At 38.6% G+C, this 18162-nt stretch overlaps 1 pseudogene; it reads left to right on the top strand.

Annotated features, from left to right (window-relative positions):
• The first annotated feature begins 5933 nt into the window (after positions 1-5933).
• On the top strand, positions 5934-6146 carry LOC124514533 (26S proteasome complex subunit SEM1-like; annotated as a pseudogene).
• The last annotated feature ends 12016 nt before the right edge of the window (positions 6147-18162 follow it).

The raw sequence follows: 18162 nt of genomic DNA, 5'->3' as shown, positions 1-18162 counted from the left end.
AAATAAATAAACGTTAAAAAAAAAAAATTTAAATAGAAGGGTCAGAAAATAAAGTCTTTCCAGAAAGTACAGAAGAAGAAAGCAGGGGAATAGGAGAAAGTTACAAAAGATAAGAAAATTGAATAATCAGTCCTGATTATGGAACATCTGATAGTTATGAGTACCAGGAAGAGGAAAAAAGACCAAATGAAAGAGTGATAATCTAACAAGTAATTCAAGACAACTAGTGGTGCTGAGGACAGAAGTCTGTAGCCTAAAAGGACTTGGCCAAGTGACCAACACCATTAATTTCAAAAGCCCCATTCCGGGGCGCCTGAGTGGCTCAGTCGTTAAGCGTCCGACTTCGGCTCAGGTCACGATCTCGCAGTATGTGAGTTTGGGCCCCGCGTCGGGCTCTGTGCTGACTGCTCAGAGCCCGGAGCCTGTTTCAGATTCTGTGTCTCCCTCTCTCTCTGACCCTCCCCCGTTCATGCTCTGTCTCTCTCTGTCTCAAAAATAAATGTTTAAAAAAAAAAAAAAGCCCCATTCCAAGGACAGCATCACATAAGTAGTGACTACTGGGGATAACATGAAAATCCTTTAAATCTTCAGAAGAGAGAATAAAAGATCACATACAAATGTTCAGAAATGAGAATGGTGTTGATTTTCTCAATAATGACCTTAGATGACAGAAGACAAAAGATCAGAAGTCTTAAAGTTTTTGAAAGATAATGACTTGCAACTTATAATCAACTTAGAATTTCCACCTGGCTAGGCTTTAGAGTGGACTAAAAAGCATTTACAGACATACAAAGGGTAACAAGTTTACTTCCTTTCTTAGAAAATTAAAATGTGTCCAGCAAAATAAGTAAATAAATCAAGAAACAGAAAAATCATGGTTTCCAAAAACCAGGGTATCTACTTTAGGAATGAGTCAAAGAATAGTTGCAGGATGACAGCCAACACAGAGAACCAGTCAAGAGGACTCTGGGAGGAAATTCCCAAAAAAAAAACAAAGTTAATAAACTATGTGACTTGCCTAGCTTTGGAGAAATTATTGAGAGGAGTTTGACAAATCTCATGGAAAAAATTAAGGATAAGTACTGAAAGGTGCACAAGCATAAAGCAAATGTTACAATCATCAACTCCAGGAAGAACAAGCACAAGAACTCTAAACGCAAAGAAATTAAATCATAATACATTATTTGGCTCAGGAGTAAACAATATTTACATAGTATGATGCTATCCAATTATTGAACCAAAAATTATAATTCTATTATGATGGTGGAGTGCTGCTGTCTACCCAGTATTCCTTCCTTCCCTGTCCCATCTTCTTCCACTTAGGTTTTGTTGTTGTTGTTGTTGTTGTTGTTGTTATGTTTGTTTATTTATTTTGAGAGAGACAGAGACAGCGAGTGGGGGAAGGGCAAAGAGAGAGGGGAGAGAGTGGGGGAGAGAGTTGCAAGTAGGCTCCCTGCTGTCGGCACAGAGTCTGACTGGAGCTCAAACTCACAAACCATGAGATCATGACCTGAGCTGAAACCAAGAGTTAAATGTTTAACCGACAGCCACCCAGGTGCCCCTTCTACCTAGGTTTTGTTCAGGTATCTACAATTTTCTTTCTGCCAACATTCTTTAGGAGAGGTTGATCCCAATACCACACCCAAAAGGTAAATCTAGTTAGTCCCAATCATGATAATCCCATCCATCCCTTCAGTTGTGATAGTTTTAGGAAGAGACTTAGATCCAAGTCAGTTAGTTGAAGGGCTTCTTAAACAGAAGTGCAAGGAAGAGTCAGTCTCCTCTTCTTTCTGTGGATATATGTTAAAGACAACTAAATTTGCTACCACCATTCAGCAATCATGAGGGCAACTTAAAGACAAAATCAACACCCCAACAATAGGAAAACAAAGCTCAGAAGTACTCATGTTTTGATGATGCACTGAATTATGCAGCTTTGAGAGACACTGTGTTTAGATTTCTGTTAAATAGAAATAATAAATGTCTTTTTTAAGCCAGTAGAGTCAGGGTTTTCTGTAATCCTCACTTGAAAGCATTCTAATTGTTTTGGGGTTTTTTATGGTGGGGGTATGCAGAGGAAGGAGGGTGCAGCCTGATACTCTGAGTACTAAACTGTTAAATCCACATCTACCATAACAGGACATATATAATATACTATCTAAAATGATTAAATCAAGAGAAAGCAGTATAAATTCCACATTTAGAAACACAGAGGCAAATACTTGGAAAAACATTTAAAATACTAAATAGTGGGTAGTTTTAGGAAGTTAGGAATAAGAGTTGCAGAAAAGTGAGGTAATACTATTTATTTTTAATTATGTGGATGATTACTTTGATAAAAATAAAAAATAATTACAATAAACAAATCAGCAAACAAAAATACAGATGTGATTTTCCAAGGTAACTGTAAAGAAAGGTTGAGCACCCCATGTAGCTATCAAAGTAGCTATTAACATCCCACAAAAGCCAAACGAACTACTCTTCAAGAAGTTAATATACTAGTCATAACCACATGGATCTTACAGTACCAATGGTTCAGATTGGGAAGCAACCCAAATCTTTTTAACTACACAATGCAATCCTCAGATGGTGTCAGACAGAATTAGAACATGATTATATGATTACAAGGTGACATGATGAGGGCTAGGTTAAGGTCACATGACTTCTCAGAATTCTTTCCCCAAGTTATTTGCTAACTGTCAATTTCATTCTTTTTTTTTAATTAAAAAATGTCTTCCTGCTCTCATTTCTCTATAATGCAAATATGAAATTTTGCACTCAAGATCTCAGTATTTTTTTCTTTTTTCAAATTTTTTATTTAAATTCTAGTTAGTTAATATACAGTGCAATATTGGTTTTAGGAGTAGAATTCAGTGGTTCATCACTTAATAAAACACCCAGTGCTCATCATAACAAGTACCCTCCTTAACACCCATCACCCACCTCCCTCCATCAACCCTCAGTTTGTTTCCTAAAGTTAAAAATCTCTTATGGTTTCCCTTCCTCTCCCTTTTTCCCCCTCCCATATGTTTATCTCTTTGGTTTGTTAAATTCCACATGAGTGAAATCATATGGTATTTGTCTCTCTCTGACCGACTTATTTCACTTAGCATAATACACCCTAGCTCCATCCACGTCGTTGCAAATGGCAAGATTTCATTCTTTTTGATGGCTGAGTAATATTCCATTATATATATATATGTGTGTGTATATATATATACACACACCACATCCTCTTTATCCATTCATCTGTCAATGGACATTTGGGTTCTTTCCATAGTTTGGCAACTGTTTATAATGCTGCTATAAACAACAGGGTGTATGCATGCCTTCAAATCTCTATTTTTGTACCCTTTGGGTAAATACCTAGTAGTGCAATTGCTGGGTCATAGGGTAGTTTTATTTTTAACTTTTGAGGAACCTCCATATTGATTTTCAGAGTGTCTGTACCAGTTTGCATTCCCACCAACAGTGTAAGAGTGTCCTCCTTTCTCCACATCCTCACCAACATCTGTTGTTTCTTGTGTTAATTTTAGCCATTCTAACAAGTGTGAGGTGGTATCTCATCATAGTTTTGATTTGTATTTCCCTGATGATGAGTGATGTGGAGCTCTTTTCATGTGTCTGTTAGCCATCTAGATGTCTTCTTTGGAAAAATGTCTATTCATGTCTTCTACCCATTTCTTAACTGGGTTATTTGTTTTGTGGGTGTTGAGTTTGATAAGTTCTTTATAGATTTTGGATACTAACCCTTTATAAGATATGCCATATGCAAATACCTTCTCCCATTCCATAGGCTGCCTTTTAGTTTTATTGCTTTTTTCCTTTACTGTGCAGAAGATTTTTATCTTGATGAAGTCCCAGTAGTTCATTTTTGCTTTTGTTTCCCTTGCCTCTGATGATATGTCTAGTAAGAAGTTGCTCCTGCCAAGGTGAAAGAGATTACTTCCTGTGTTCTCCTGTAGGATTTTGATGGTTTCCTGTCCCTTACATTTAGGTCTTTCATCCATTTTGAATTTATTTTTGTGTACAGTGTAAGAAAGTGGTCCAGTTTCATTCTTCTGCATGTTGCTGCCCAGTTTTCCCACCACCATTTGGTTTTTTTTTTTTAATTTTTTTTAACGTTTATTTATTTTTGAGACAGAGACAGAGCATGAATGGAGGAGGGCCAGAAAGAAGGAGACACAGAATCTGAAACAGGCTCCAGGCTCTGAACGGTCAGCACAGAGCCCGATGCGGGACTTGAACTCACGGACGGTGAGATCATGACCTGAGCCAAAGTCGGACTCTTAACCGACTGAGCCACCCAGGTGCCCCTACCCACCACCATTTGTTGAAGAGACTGTCTTTTTTCTGTTGGATATTCTTTCCTGTTTTGTTGAAGATTAGTTGACCAAGGTCTCAATATTTTAAAGGGCTATAACTGAAAAAAGATATTTTCATCAAACTTCCATGATTTTGTAACTGTCATAAAACATTAAGGTCAGGTGAAAGCATCTGATTTTTGATAGTCAAAGGAAAAAGAATGTAAGATTTGGAGGGAAGAAAAACTTGTCATTTTATCAAATAGTCCGGATGAACTCAATTTATTTATCTCTTGATCTTTGGCAAATTAACAAACAGGATATTAAAATTAACATATTTTAAAACAAAATCTCATCACTGATTTCAGCAGTAACATTGCTGAACATTTCAGCAGTAACATTGACCACCAAATGTTTTACCAGATCAAATAATGAAAATGACTGAATCAGATTTGCATTCCCATCTTGTTCTCTGATCAGCTCTTGGTGAGGTGGCCCTGAGTCTGCTATAGGAAGGAGGTACAGTCATTCTCTAGGATCTGGGAGAGGTAGGAAAGGGGGACCAAGACATTGGGATGTTGCTATTAGCATCCTATTAACTCCAGTACTTCTTCCGGTCTCAGTTTATTTCTCCAGGAAGTCCTCCTTAACCTCCTAGACTAGGATAGGCCCTCTGTTATACACTCTTATGACACCCTACCCTTAGCACAATGGTAATCAAATAATTGTTTCTGCATTGAATTGTTTCATGTCTACCTCCCTACTAGAGAGTAAGTTACATGAATCACAGATTGGATGTATTTGGTTCATTTTTACATTACCTGGCACGATGCATGGCATATTATTGTACATGGCCAATAAATATTTGATGAATAATTGAAAAGGGGGAAACAAATGGTTTTAATACACGTTAAAATATTTTCAGCCTAGGGGCATCTGGGTGGTTCAGCCGGTTAAGTGTCCAGCTTCAGCTCAGGTCATGATCTCACGGTTCGTGAGTTTGAGCCCCACGTCAGGCTCTGTGCTGACAGCTCAGAGCCTGGAAGCTGCTTCAGATTCTGTGTCACCCTCTCTCTCTCTACACCTCCCCCGCTCACACTCTGTCTGTCTCTCTCAAAAATAAATAAACATTTTTTAAAAAAGCTTTAAAATATATTCAGCCTTACGGTAAAGAAATAGAAGTGAAAACATCAATGAAATACTATCTTCTACTTTATCAAATTGAAAAGTTCAAAAAAACTGAAAATATACTGTGCTGTTGGCAAGAGTGAAGTATGACAGGTGGCCCCTGTTGGGGCTGCTATATGTTTAGCAACACATAAGAAACTTAGCAAAATAATTAATATAATTCAAAACCTAAATGCATATACCCTTTCACCCAACAATTTCACATCTAACATTTTATTCCACCACTGTGCTCTCATTTCTATTCAAAGACCCTTGTACAAGGAAGTTCATGATGATTTTGCTTGAATAGAAAAAGAATCCTAAAATCATATAATAAAGAGAGTTAAATATCCCATGTCTTGAAGGCAGAGCCGGCCTCCTTACAGGCAGCAGTGGTGAGGGAAAGTGAGGATTTCAACTTTGCCACTGGCCTGAGAGGTTTTTTTGGCATGAAGGGTTGCAATGTCAGAGAAAAAGCAGCTGGTGGACTTAGGTCTCTGGGAGGAGGACAACGAGTTCAGGGAGTTCCCCAAGGAAGACTGGGCTGGTTTAGATGAAAATGAAGAAGCAGATGTCTAGGAAAATAACTGGGATTTTGACAATGTAGAGGGTAACTTCTCCAATCTGATATGAGGTAAATCAGAGACACATGGTTATAAGATGGAGACCTCATAGCATCTGGAAGTGTTGAAGCAACCTAAGCTTGAACTTGTTACTAAATTCTAGGACAGAGAATCTAGGATGGGACACCTAAAATATGTTTATTTCATTACCTGCTTGGATTTTTTATTTTTGTTTTTGTAACACAAAACATAAATGTTTTGATCTAAAAAAAAGAGTTAAATAAATTATGGTACAGCTATGTAATAAAATACTACACAGCAGTAAAAGAATGAGTTATATATATTTATATACTGATTAAAATAATAACCAAGACATATAAGTGGAGACAATAAAATGCAAAAATATAAAACAATGTTTATATTATATTCCCCTTTATTGTTGTGGTTTTTAAAGGAGATATATGTGCATATAAGATATATCTGGGAACCCACATGAGAAAATGGTAACAGAAAGTTGCTTCTGGTGCAAGAAGACTGGGAAACTGGACACTGGGACAGAAGAAAAATTTTCTTTTCACTCTATACTTTTTAAACTGTTCACATTTTTTAGCATGTATATTAATACATTTTTAACATAACAGCTTGTTTAAAAATCTAATTCTTGAAGGAATATTTTTCTAGACCACATGAATGTTCTTTCCACGTAGAGCTTTTTCAACGTTTTTTTTTTTGTTGTTGTTTTTGTTTGTTTTATTTTTGGGACAGAGAGAGACAGAGCATGAACGGGGGAGGGGCAGAGAGAGAGGGAGACACAGAATCGGAAACAGGCTCCAGGCTCTGAGCCATCAGCCCAGAGCCCGACGCGGGGCTCGAACTCCCGGACCGCGAGATCGTGACCTGGCTGAAGTCGGACGCTTAACCGACTGCGCCACCCAGGCGCCCCTTACGTAGAGCTTTTAATCACTCTGCAATTATATATACATAAGATGACTGGATTTTGATTTAGATTATCTTGAAGATGTTATCCTTAATGTACACTTATTATTTGTCTCTGTTTTTTTAATTTTTTTTAACATTTATTCATTTTTGAGAGACAGAGAGAAACAGTGTGTGAGTGGGGGAGGGGAAGAAAAAGAGGGGGACACAGAATCCGAAGCAGGCTCCAGGTTCTGAGCTGTCAGCACAGAGCCTGATGTGGGGCTCAAGCTCACAGACCGCAAGATCATGACCTGAGCCAAAGTAGGACCCCCAACCAACTGAGCCACCCAGGGGCCCTATTTGTCTCTGTTTAAAATAAATGTCTTTCTTCGGGTCACTAGTAATTTTTGTAAACAGAGACATGTAATAAATGTCTGCTAAGGAAAGGCTCTCCAGTAGCTACAGGTTAATCATCTTCATTTAACATAGAAGGTACATTTCTCTTTTGAAGCAGGAGTCATATTCATTCATTCATAATAATAAATCTAATTTAATCTCTATGGCCATGCATTTTATAGTTATACATTTTATGAAATAAATTAGAATTTGTTTTAAATGTCTTTAAAATGTTAATTAAGAGAGTAAATTAAATGTTATTAAGAAATATTATTTGGGGCGCCTGGGTGGCGCAGTCGGTTAAGCGTCCGACTTCAGCCAGGTCACGATCTTGCGGTCCGTGAGTTCGAGCCCGTGTCAGGCTCTGGGCTGATGGCTCAGAGCCTGGAGCCTGTTTACGATTCTGTGTCTCCCTCTCTCTCTGCCCCTCCCCCGTTCATGCTCTGTCTCTCTCTGTCCCAAAATTAAATAAACTTTAAAAAAAAATTAAAAAAAAAGAAATATTATTTATTAACATTAAATGTTATTAAGAAAAATAAGACTTATATGGGACAGTTACAACTGTTGGCTAATTGATGCACAATCATAGTTGAAGATATAATTTTATCAGACTATAAGTCAAAATGTACACAGCATGAGAGAGAATATCTCATATGCCTGGAATCCTAGTGAGAAAACTGTCAAACATCATATGCATTCAGCTAAACTCCTGCCACATTAAATGAGGCTTTCAGAATATAAGTACAACTGAGTCACAGAACTGTCCTAAAGAATATGGAAACTTGTTACCAAAATAACACATCAAGAATTTGCTATTGAGTAAGAAATTGTCAACTCATTAAGACATTTCTAGCTATCTCCACTTCAAGTCATTAATTTTCTAATAGAAGTTAAAAGGTGAGCAGTATCTTAATAAGATCACTAATTTTGCAGGAAGAATGCTTCTATGTATCTTGATTAATGTATAAAGTACTTAGCAACTTATTTTTTATTTTCAATATATCATTTAAATAATATTAATGTTATAATTTCTATATAATGGACTATTGCCCTAATTGAAAACTTTATATTGACATTAGTTGTAAAAAATACTTCTTAACTTTTTTTAATGTTGAGAAATTAAGAAAGTTTTTGACCAGGATGAAAAGGCACAGAGCAAAGGTTGATTCTACCATAACATCAGTCTACTCAATAATGAGGAACTACTCCCTTAACTTAAAATGTCCTTAGGGAGTGGGGGAGATAAGATCAATGTTGTTTTAAGGGTACAAATTTGCAATGAGTAGTAAATAAGATGTAGAGATCCAATGCACAGTATAATGAATACAGACAACAATATTGCAATACAGTCAGCAAACTTGCTAAGAGACTAAAACATCATTATCCTATCCACTAAAAAGAAAGCATAATTATGTATTGTGACAAAGATTTTAAATATCACTGAATGGCAATCACATTGCAGTATATAAGTGCATCAAATTAACACATTGTATGCCTTAAATACACATATAAGTCAAATATACTCAATAAAAAAGTTTTTTTATAATTCAGAACATAAAAAAATAAATAAAATGTCAGATCATTTCACAATATATACATAAACATTTATAAGTCTTATTAAGTCTAAAGTTGACCATTTTACACAGACAACAGATTTTTTTAAGTGGAACTGAAACAATGATATTCAAGTAAGTAAAATGGATAAATATTAAAATTCTAAGAAATTCAATTATGACTTTAAGCAATTAGGTTTAAAAAAATCTACTTCCTTAAAAAATCCAGTCTTTCTTAAAATTCTTTTTTTTAAGCTTATTTATTTATTTTGAGAGAGAGAGAGACAGCAAGCAGAGTAGGGGCAAAGAAAAGGAGAGAGAATCCCAAGCATGCTCCACACTGCCAGCACAGAGCCCGATGTGGGGCTTGAACCCACAAACCGTGAGATCATGACCCAAGCCAAAACCAAAAGTCGGACCTCAACCGACTGAGCCACCCAGGTGCCCTGAAAGTTCTTAAGGCATGAATAGTCTCACAATTTCATCAACTCAAATCAAATACTTTAATTTTCTTAATTCAATTTTTATTTAAATTCTACTTAGTCAACATATGTGGTAAAATTGGTTTCAGGAGTAGAATTCAGTGATTCCTCGTTTACATATAACACAGTGATCATCACAAGTGCCCTCCTTAATACCTATAACCCATTTAACCCATCCCAGGCCCACCTCCCCTCCAGCAACTCTCAGTTTGCTGTCTATAGTTAAGAGTTTTTTATGGTTTGTCTCACTCTCTCTTTTTTGCCTCTTCCCCTATGTTCACCTGTTTTACTTCTTAAATTCCACATATGAGTGAAATCTTATGATATTTGTCTCTCTGACTGATTTATTTTGCTTAGCATAATACTCTGTAGCTCCAACCACATCATTGCAAGTGGCAAAATTTCATTCTTGTGTATACAGATACCACATCTTCTTTATCCATTCATTAGTCAATGGCAGACAACTGGGCTCTTTCCATAATTTGGCTACTGTAGATAATGCTACTATAAACATTGGGGTGCATGAACCCCTTCAAATCAGTATTTTTGTATCCTTTGGGTAAATACCTATTAGTCTAATTGCTGGATCCTGGGGTAGTTCTACTTTTAACTTTTGTGAGGAACCTCCACACTTGTTTTCCAGAGTGGCTGCACCAGTTTGCATTCCCACCAACAGTGTAAGAAGGATCCCCTTTCTCTGCATCCTTGCTAACATCTATTGTTTACTGTGTTGTTGATTTTAGTCATTCAACTGGTGTAAGGTGATATCTCATTGTAGTTTTGATTTGTACTTCCCTAATGATGAGTGATGTTGAGCATCTCTTCATGTGTCTGTTAGTCATCTGGATTTCTTCTTTAGAAAGATGTCTGTTCAAGTCTTCTGCCCATTTTTTAACTGGATTATATGGTTTTTGGCTGTTGAGTTTGATAAGTTCTTTACAGATTGTGGATACTAACTGCTTATCAGATATGTCATTTGCAAATATCTTCATCCATTGTATAGGCTGCCTTTTAGTTTTATTGATTGTTTCCTTTGCTGTGCAGAAGCGTTTTATCTTGATGTGGTCCCAATAGTTCAAATCAAACACTTTTAAAAGCAAATCTTAGATCAGATGAGATAAATTAAGAGTCCATAGTATGTGTTCTGTCCCACCAGACAGTTCTCAGTTGTTCAACCAAGAACCTACTACTGGAACAAGCAGAAGGTAGGGCAGAAGCTGCTAAAAGCCATCTCACAGTCACATAACATAATATCATACAGATTTTCAGATAGACTCCAAAGGTAGCCACCCATATAAATCCAGTGAAAACTGATGGTCTGCTAAGTCACCACGTGAGGCTGCTGGACCTATGAGCATGAAGTGAACCACAGAGGGAGGCTTGTCAGTGAGTTAGTGAGTGGTTGGAATGGCACAGGGCCAGGCAGGAGCATGAATATTGTGCCTTTTAAACAGCATCTTAAAATACTCAGAGCAAGGGGTACATGCACCCCAATGCTTATAGCAGCATTATTAACAATAGCCGAATTATGGAAAAAGTCCAAATGTCCATCAACTGATGAATAGAAAAAGAAGATGTGGTATATATATACAATGGAATGTTTCTTAGCCATCAAAAAGAATCAAATCTTGCCATTTGCAATGACATGGATGGAGCTAGGGTGTATTATGCTAAGCAAAATAAATCAGTCAGAGAGAGACAAATATCATGATTTCACTCACATGTGGAATTTAAGACACAAAACAGATGAAGATAGGGGAAGAGAGAGAGAGAGGGGAAGCAAACCATAAGAGACTCTTAACTATTGAGAACAAACTGAGGGTTGCTGGAGGGGAGATGGGTGTGGGATGGGCTAAATGGGTGATGGATATTAAGGAAGGAACTTGTGTTGAGCACTGGGTGGTATACCTAAGTGATGAATCACCAGTTCTATTCCTGAAACCGTTATTACACTATATGTTAAGTAACCAGAATTTAATATAATTTGAAAAAAAAAATACTAAAAGCAAATGCTCCTCTTGGCCATGGAATCACACCCAATCCCCACCTCCAATCAGCCCTTTCTCAGTCTGCCACCTGCCCACACCACAGACCCGGTGTCTCTCCCTGATCCTGCCCTACCACTTTCCAGTTTCCTCCCACCAGAAGTTCAGGGTTTGCTGAAGAGCTTAGCAGGACCTCCATGTCTCCAGGCTGGCCCTGGAGCCTCTACTTTCGAGCTGAGAGAAAGCACTTCTGAGGGAAACTATGGAGCCAAGGAAAGCTAGGGGACATCTTCCAGGCCACCATGGCATAGTGAGGCATGGCAATGCATGGGAGGGCTGGGGGAGAAACCTGGAGGAAACCCAGAGGGAAGAGGGAGGGGCCAATGAGAGGGGGCCAGAATTCCCCCTGTACCTAAAAGTAGTAGGGATGCCAGGAGATAGTCCTGGAGCTGGAGAAGACCCTAGGAGACCCCAGCCAAGGTTGCTCCTGTTCCTGGATCCTCATCCCATGACATCCTGCTACACCTGCTGGGTCAGTGCTAGTGGTTCTAGGCTGTGCATGTGGGGCTGGTCTCTCCCAGGAGAAAGTCCTAAGTTCTGTGCTTTCCTAATGCACAGAGAGATCCCTCCCTGTTAGCTATGTGTGAGATACAGAATAAATTTGGTTATCAGGGATGTCTGAAATACATTCTCCTTCTCCAGAAAAGTGGCTGATCTTGTCATTTATACTGTAGTGAGCCTTTGACTCTGGAAAAACTAGGCCACCCTTCTCTATTTAGCAATGAGATAAGTATATAACGTTTTTAACACTACGAGCCAGTGGGTGGGAATAGCTGCTGGGGACAGGTTATAGAAGGATATGACTGCAGGAATGGAAGGGAGAGGGTCTTTGCAGAGACAGTGTTATGCATGAACAGAAACATCAGGGTGAAGCTAATGAGAATCCCCATCAGGGCCAAGTGAATGTATTTATCACAACTTGAACATTCTTCTAAGGGTCCAGGAGAATGTTTTGCATACTGAGAATCTTACTGGATCCTCAAACACTAGATCTAAAGGGATTATCAGTCAATAAAGACTGATGCCAGCAAATAACCAGTGTCCAGAATCTCCTTTATTAGGTCTTAGACTCACAGTTGCAAAGTGGGGACAGCTCAAAGTTAGAATTTTTCTTGGCTAGGGAAACCATCAGGTCCTTTGAGGAATGTCTTCTTCACAACTGACACTGGGATAAATCCACTTGAAAGTAGGGTTCTAGCCTTTCTGTGCTTATTTCACTCCAAGCAAATCCATTTCTGGTACCTAACAAGAACTTAATACTGATTAACATGTTAGACATGGACACTCTTTATTAAAAGGTACATTCCTGTCCAAAATAAATTTAAAGAGATATGTTTTATTTTAGCAAAAAAGATGGTGTAGCCACCAACTCGCTTTCTTTGTGAAAAAACAACTACTGATCAATAGCTAGAGGTTTAGTCCAGCAGAAGCTAAATTAGAATCTTGAACCAGAGTTGGAAAGTAACAATAAATTTAAACAATTATGGGTGCCTGGGTAGTCAGTTGGTTGAGTGTCTGACTCTTGATTTTGACTCAGGTCATGGTCTCACAGTTGTGAGATTGAGCCCCACATCAGTCTCCAAGCTGAGCATGGAGTTCACTCGGGATTCTCTCTTTCTCTTCCTCTGCCCTTCCCCCACTTGTGTACACACGCACACGTGCACACATGCACACACACACACACTCTCTCTCTCCCTCCCTAAAAAATAAATAAATAAATAAATAAATAAATAAATAAATAAATAAATAAAGTTAAACAATTACATTAATCGGGAAATCAGACACCAGAAACCACAACAGTTGTTTCCACAGAGAGAATTTAATACTGTATGTGGAATTGGTTAAACAGATCTTGGAAAACTAAAAGAGCAAACAGAGAAGTCTGAGGTAATAAAGAGACTATAACTGTGTCAGGAAGCAGCTGTCACCCCAAAAGCTGGGGGCAAAGGAAAGAGGTTGGAGTCATTAAAACTCAAAAACTCAGAGGATGAACCCCCAAATTGGGGGTCTCTAAAGAGGAGGTACTGCCTAACTGGTGCTGCTACTTCTGAAGCTGGAACCAACTGCTATTCTTGGTATACTCTTTATTATTATTTTATTATTTTGAGAGAGTGCAAGCAGGGGAGGGGCAAAGAGAGGGGGACAGAGGATCTGAAGCGGGGTCTGCACTGACAGCAAGGAGCCTGATGCAGGGCTTGAACTCATAAGCCGTGAGATCATGACCTAAGCTGAAGATGGACGCTTAACCAACTGAGCCACCTAGGTGCCCTGCTATTCTTGGTATAAAGAGCCAAAATAATACACGAATTATGGTTTGACTGGTCAGATCACCATAAGAAAGGATTCAGAGGCAGTCAGTACATGCAAGACCACCCTTTTTTGCACAAAAGCAAAGCCAACAAAAATGGCAGGAGACTTAAAACTCAACAACACAGAGACAACCCAACAAAAAATAGACAAAGGATTTGAAAAGATATTCCTCTGAAAGAAGACATGCAAATAGCCAATAAGCACATCCAAAAAAAAAAAAAAAAAAGCTCAATATCACTGCCATCAAGGAAATACAAGTCAAAACCACAATAACTTATTACCATACCCACTAGAATGGCTATAATAAAAAACCTTTAAAAGAGAGAGAGAGAGAGAGAGAGAGAGAGAGAGAACAGTAGCAAGTATTGGCAAAGACGTGGGAACATTAAAACCTTCATACATTGCCAGTGGAAATGTAAAATAGTGCAGCTGCTTTGAAAAACAGTTTGGCATTTCCTCAATAAGTTAGACACAGAGTTATCTTATGATCCAACCATTGGCATTCTGAAAATGTTCTGGAATTAGTGTGATCATTGCACAGCTCTGTAAATATACTAAAAGTCACTAAATTGTATACTTTTAAGAGGGTGAGCTTTATGACATATGAATTATATCTCAATTTTTTTTAAATAACAGGAGAGAGAAGACCAAAAAATAGGGACAGTTTTTTAAACAAGATAATATTAGACTATGCATATAAATTTTGTCTCCATTTTCTGGAACATCCTATTCAATACCTTTCCACATCAAAGTGTATTTTGACTTTGTTATTTGCTATTCAAAATCTGACTGACTAATCAAGCCCTCAAAAGAAACATTAAAAAAGTACATAGAGTGCTTTCATAATTAACCTCTGGTTCACGTACCCAAGAATGCAAGCACAGAAACCTATAAACCATTGTGTCCCAGCATTATCTACCCTGCAATCCTGGCTCCTGTGATCTGTGGCCTCTGATGGTTAGGAAAGGGCACTCACCTTTCCATCTGATTCCTGACCCCTAATTGGCACTTTTGCACCAATCCTGGACTCCTGTCCCCAGGACAGGCACCAGTGACAGATGAATTAGTAAGACTAGTAAGATTATGGACCATCTACCTTACTTGGTGTCCCATCTCCGACTATCACTCCAAGGAACTCTCATCACACAACCTCCCTTGGCTAGAGGAGGGCCAGAAACCTAGAGGTAGAAACATCTCAGGTATAGATTTGGCATATTTATTTATTTATTTATTTATTTATTTATTTATTTATTTATTTAATTTGGGGTGGTGGGGGGGAGGGCAGAGAGACAAGGAGGAAGAGAGAATCCCAAGCAGGCTCCATGCTGTCCGTGCAGAGCCCGACTGGGGACTCGATCCCACGAACCCTGAGATCATGACCTGAGCCAAAATCAAGAGTCAGACACTCAACTGACTGAGTCACCCAGGCATCCCTAGACTTGGCATATTTTAAACACCAATTAGTCTCGCTCACGTTTTCTTCTCAGGATTTCCCCCATCTGTCTCTTTTCTGTTACCACTGTTTCTTCCTAGTTTATGCCTGCATTGTTACAATTGTTTCTAGTTTTCTTATAGTCTCTCCCATTTCCCATTATCCTACACACAGATACCAATAACTTTTTTAAAATATTTTCTCTTTTTCACTTCTCTGAAACCTTTCAATGCCTCTTCACCACCAGTTGAATGTTAATAAAATTTAACGTCTGAGCCTGGTTTTAGAGCCCTTGATAATCTAGTTTCAATCTCATTCCAGATTTACATAAACTCCCATTTTGATTACATACAATACTCTACACTCACCTTAAGATTGTTTATTTCTGTGCCTTTATGTATGTCTTCTCCCCAGTTCCTAATTCTCCTTCCATCACACCTATAAAATTCTGTAAGGTCTTCAAGACCTATTCTTTTTTTTTTTTTTTAAGTTTATTTATTTACTTTGAGAAAGAGGGACAGAGAGAGAGAATGCACACACATGCTCAGGGGATGGGGAGAGGTGACAAAAGAGGGACAGACAGAGACAGAGAGAATCCCAAGCAGGCTTCATGCTGCCAGTGCAAAGCCCTATGGAGGGCTCAAACTCATGAACCATGAGATCATTACCTGAGCTGAAATCAACAGTTGGGCATTTAACTGACTGAGCCACCCGGGTGTCCCAAGACCTATTCTTTAAAGCTGAGATCAGGTCTTAGATTTGTCAAGAAGCCTTGATTATCCCAGCTGAGTTTAATCTCTCTCCTTGAAACCATCATTATTTTCTTTCCCATTTGGCTCTCTCCATCCACTACTTTGTAGTGTAATCACTTCTGGCCTCCCCAAAGGTCCAGGAGGACAGTGGAGTTTTGAGTGTCCTGAAGTGCTAGTCAAATTCAAACTGCAGATCCATTCTGAACAGTGATCTTAAAACTTTCAGATAGTTGCTAACTCTTAAAAGTTAGGAGATTTCAGGGCACCTGGGTGGCTCAGTCGGTTGAGACTCCAACTTCAGCTCAGGTCATGATCTCGTGGTTCATGGGTTCAAGCCCCCTATTGGGCTCTGTGCTGACAGCTCGGAGCCTGGCAGATTCTGTGTCTCCCTCTCTCTCTGTTCCTCCCCCACTCGCACTGTCTCCCTCTCTCTCTCTCTCTCAAAAATAAAGATAGATAGATAAATAGATAGATAGATAGATAGATAGATAGATAGATAAATGAATGTTGGAAGATTTATCATAAGAGCTGGGTTTCCTGCTTCTCTTGAGACCTTAGTTCATACTGGACTGCATTCAATTCATGCTGGACCTGTACTCCTGCTTAGAAGATGCTGAGGCTGAGTAGTGGCCACCTCTTTAAGACAGGGCCTGTGTCTTCCAGTTCACCCAAATTCCCATCTTGCACAGTCTTTAAACCTCATTAAGGCCCCAAAGCATCTCTCTGCTCCTAACATCTCTACAGTGTAAGGGATAGATGAATGGATGGATGGATGGATGGATGGAGAAAGGGATAAATGAACAAACTAACCTAGCATGTAACAGAACTTACATCCTCCACATGTCTCTTGCTGTCCAGGAGACTTGACATCTGAATTCCCCTAGCTGCTCCACTCTCCCACTCTGTTCTTTCCTTGTCCTGGGTCATGTTCAGAAAAATTCTAGTCTAAGCCTGAGTGAAGAAAAGACTTATTTCTTTTCGATAAGCACTTCCCATTTTCTGTCTCAGAACTCATAATGAGTCCGAGTGACAGTCAAAATTTTATAAAAATCATTCCTGTGTCTCTGTGTCTGAAAGTGGGAAAGTAAAAACTCAAAAGGGATCCATGCAAGTCACAGCCTTTGCTTTGATGTGCCCCTTGGTGACCCACACTGAGGCAACACATGGCTGTGGGTTCCCATTGTTAGAGTAAATGTGACCTTTCTTACATAAGGGGATTGTGGTTTTGATCGATTGAAAGGACCCCGTGGGCAGCCAGGGATCAGCATAAAGGGTGAAAAGGTGAACAATAAATATGCCAGTGCATTAACACAATTAGGTTTATAAAAAAGGCACTGAAGCAAAATGGAACATCAAGGGTTTATAAAAGCAGCTGACATGTTCTGTGTTTTAGAGATGGATTTATAGCCAATTAACGGTCCAGAACCATTCTAACTCCTGTACATAGGAAAACATGAGCTGAGACAAAGAGTGATTGATTTCAGTGGGAAAGTCCTGCATTGTGAAATGGGAGAGAAAGTGGAGACAGTATAAGGCAATTAGTGGGAAGTATTGACTTTGCACAGCATAGATGTGGAATCGGGGTTTTGCAAGAGACTGAGGTTTGTTGCCGCCTCTATTGTTCTTATTGCTATTCTTTGTGTTTAAAGTGTCTTATAGTAAGGCAACAGTTATAGCTGTCATGGAAAGGTGGCTGGATCACAAGATTTACCAGATCCTTTTGAAGTTACTAGCACTGGAATCCAACATTAGGTATTAATCAGCTCTCATTGTGTGGAGATTATCATGTTATGATTACAAGAGAGGAAACAGAAGATTTGGGCTTTAATAGTAATGACTTTTTCCATTCTTAGAGTTCTACCTGAAATTCAGGGGCACTGAGCTGCCCATTATAGGACCAGGCACTATGATATGTAGAAAATATAAATAACTTCTATTCAATTCATCTGTCCTGAGGTAAATCCTTTCTGCCAACAGTTCCATATGTAGCCACTCTCCTAGCCTTGAAACACAGTCAAACCAAGAGTGTGTATACCACTAATGAATATTGATCTAATACCAAACATCTACATTCAAAGTAAGACCTAAGCACAGATAATTGCAGTGGGATTCATCATCTCTGTGGTTCTCTTTCCTCCACCTTTTCTAAAAATCAATTGCTCTGACTATGGATATCCCCTCTAGAGAAGCTTCTAAGAGAGATAAGTAGGAACATAACTAGAGAAAAAGAAAGTAAAGTC

Source organism: Lynx rufus, unplaced genomic scaffold (assembly GCF_022079265.1).
Source record: "Lynx rufus isolate CCGP_SWC_20201006 ecotype Redwood Valley unplaced genomic scaffold, mLynRuf1.p SCAF_2, whole genome shotgun sequence".
Lineage (NCBI taxonomy): Eukaryota > Metazoa > Chordata > Mammalia > Carnivora > Felidae > Lynx > Lynx rufus.
This window is presented reverse-complemented; position numbering and strand designations above follow the sequence as displayed.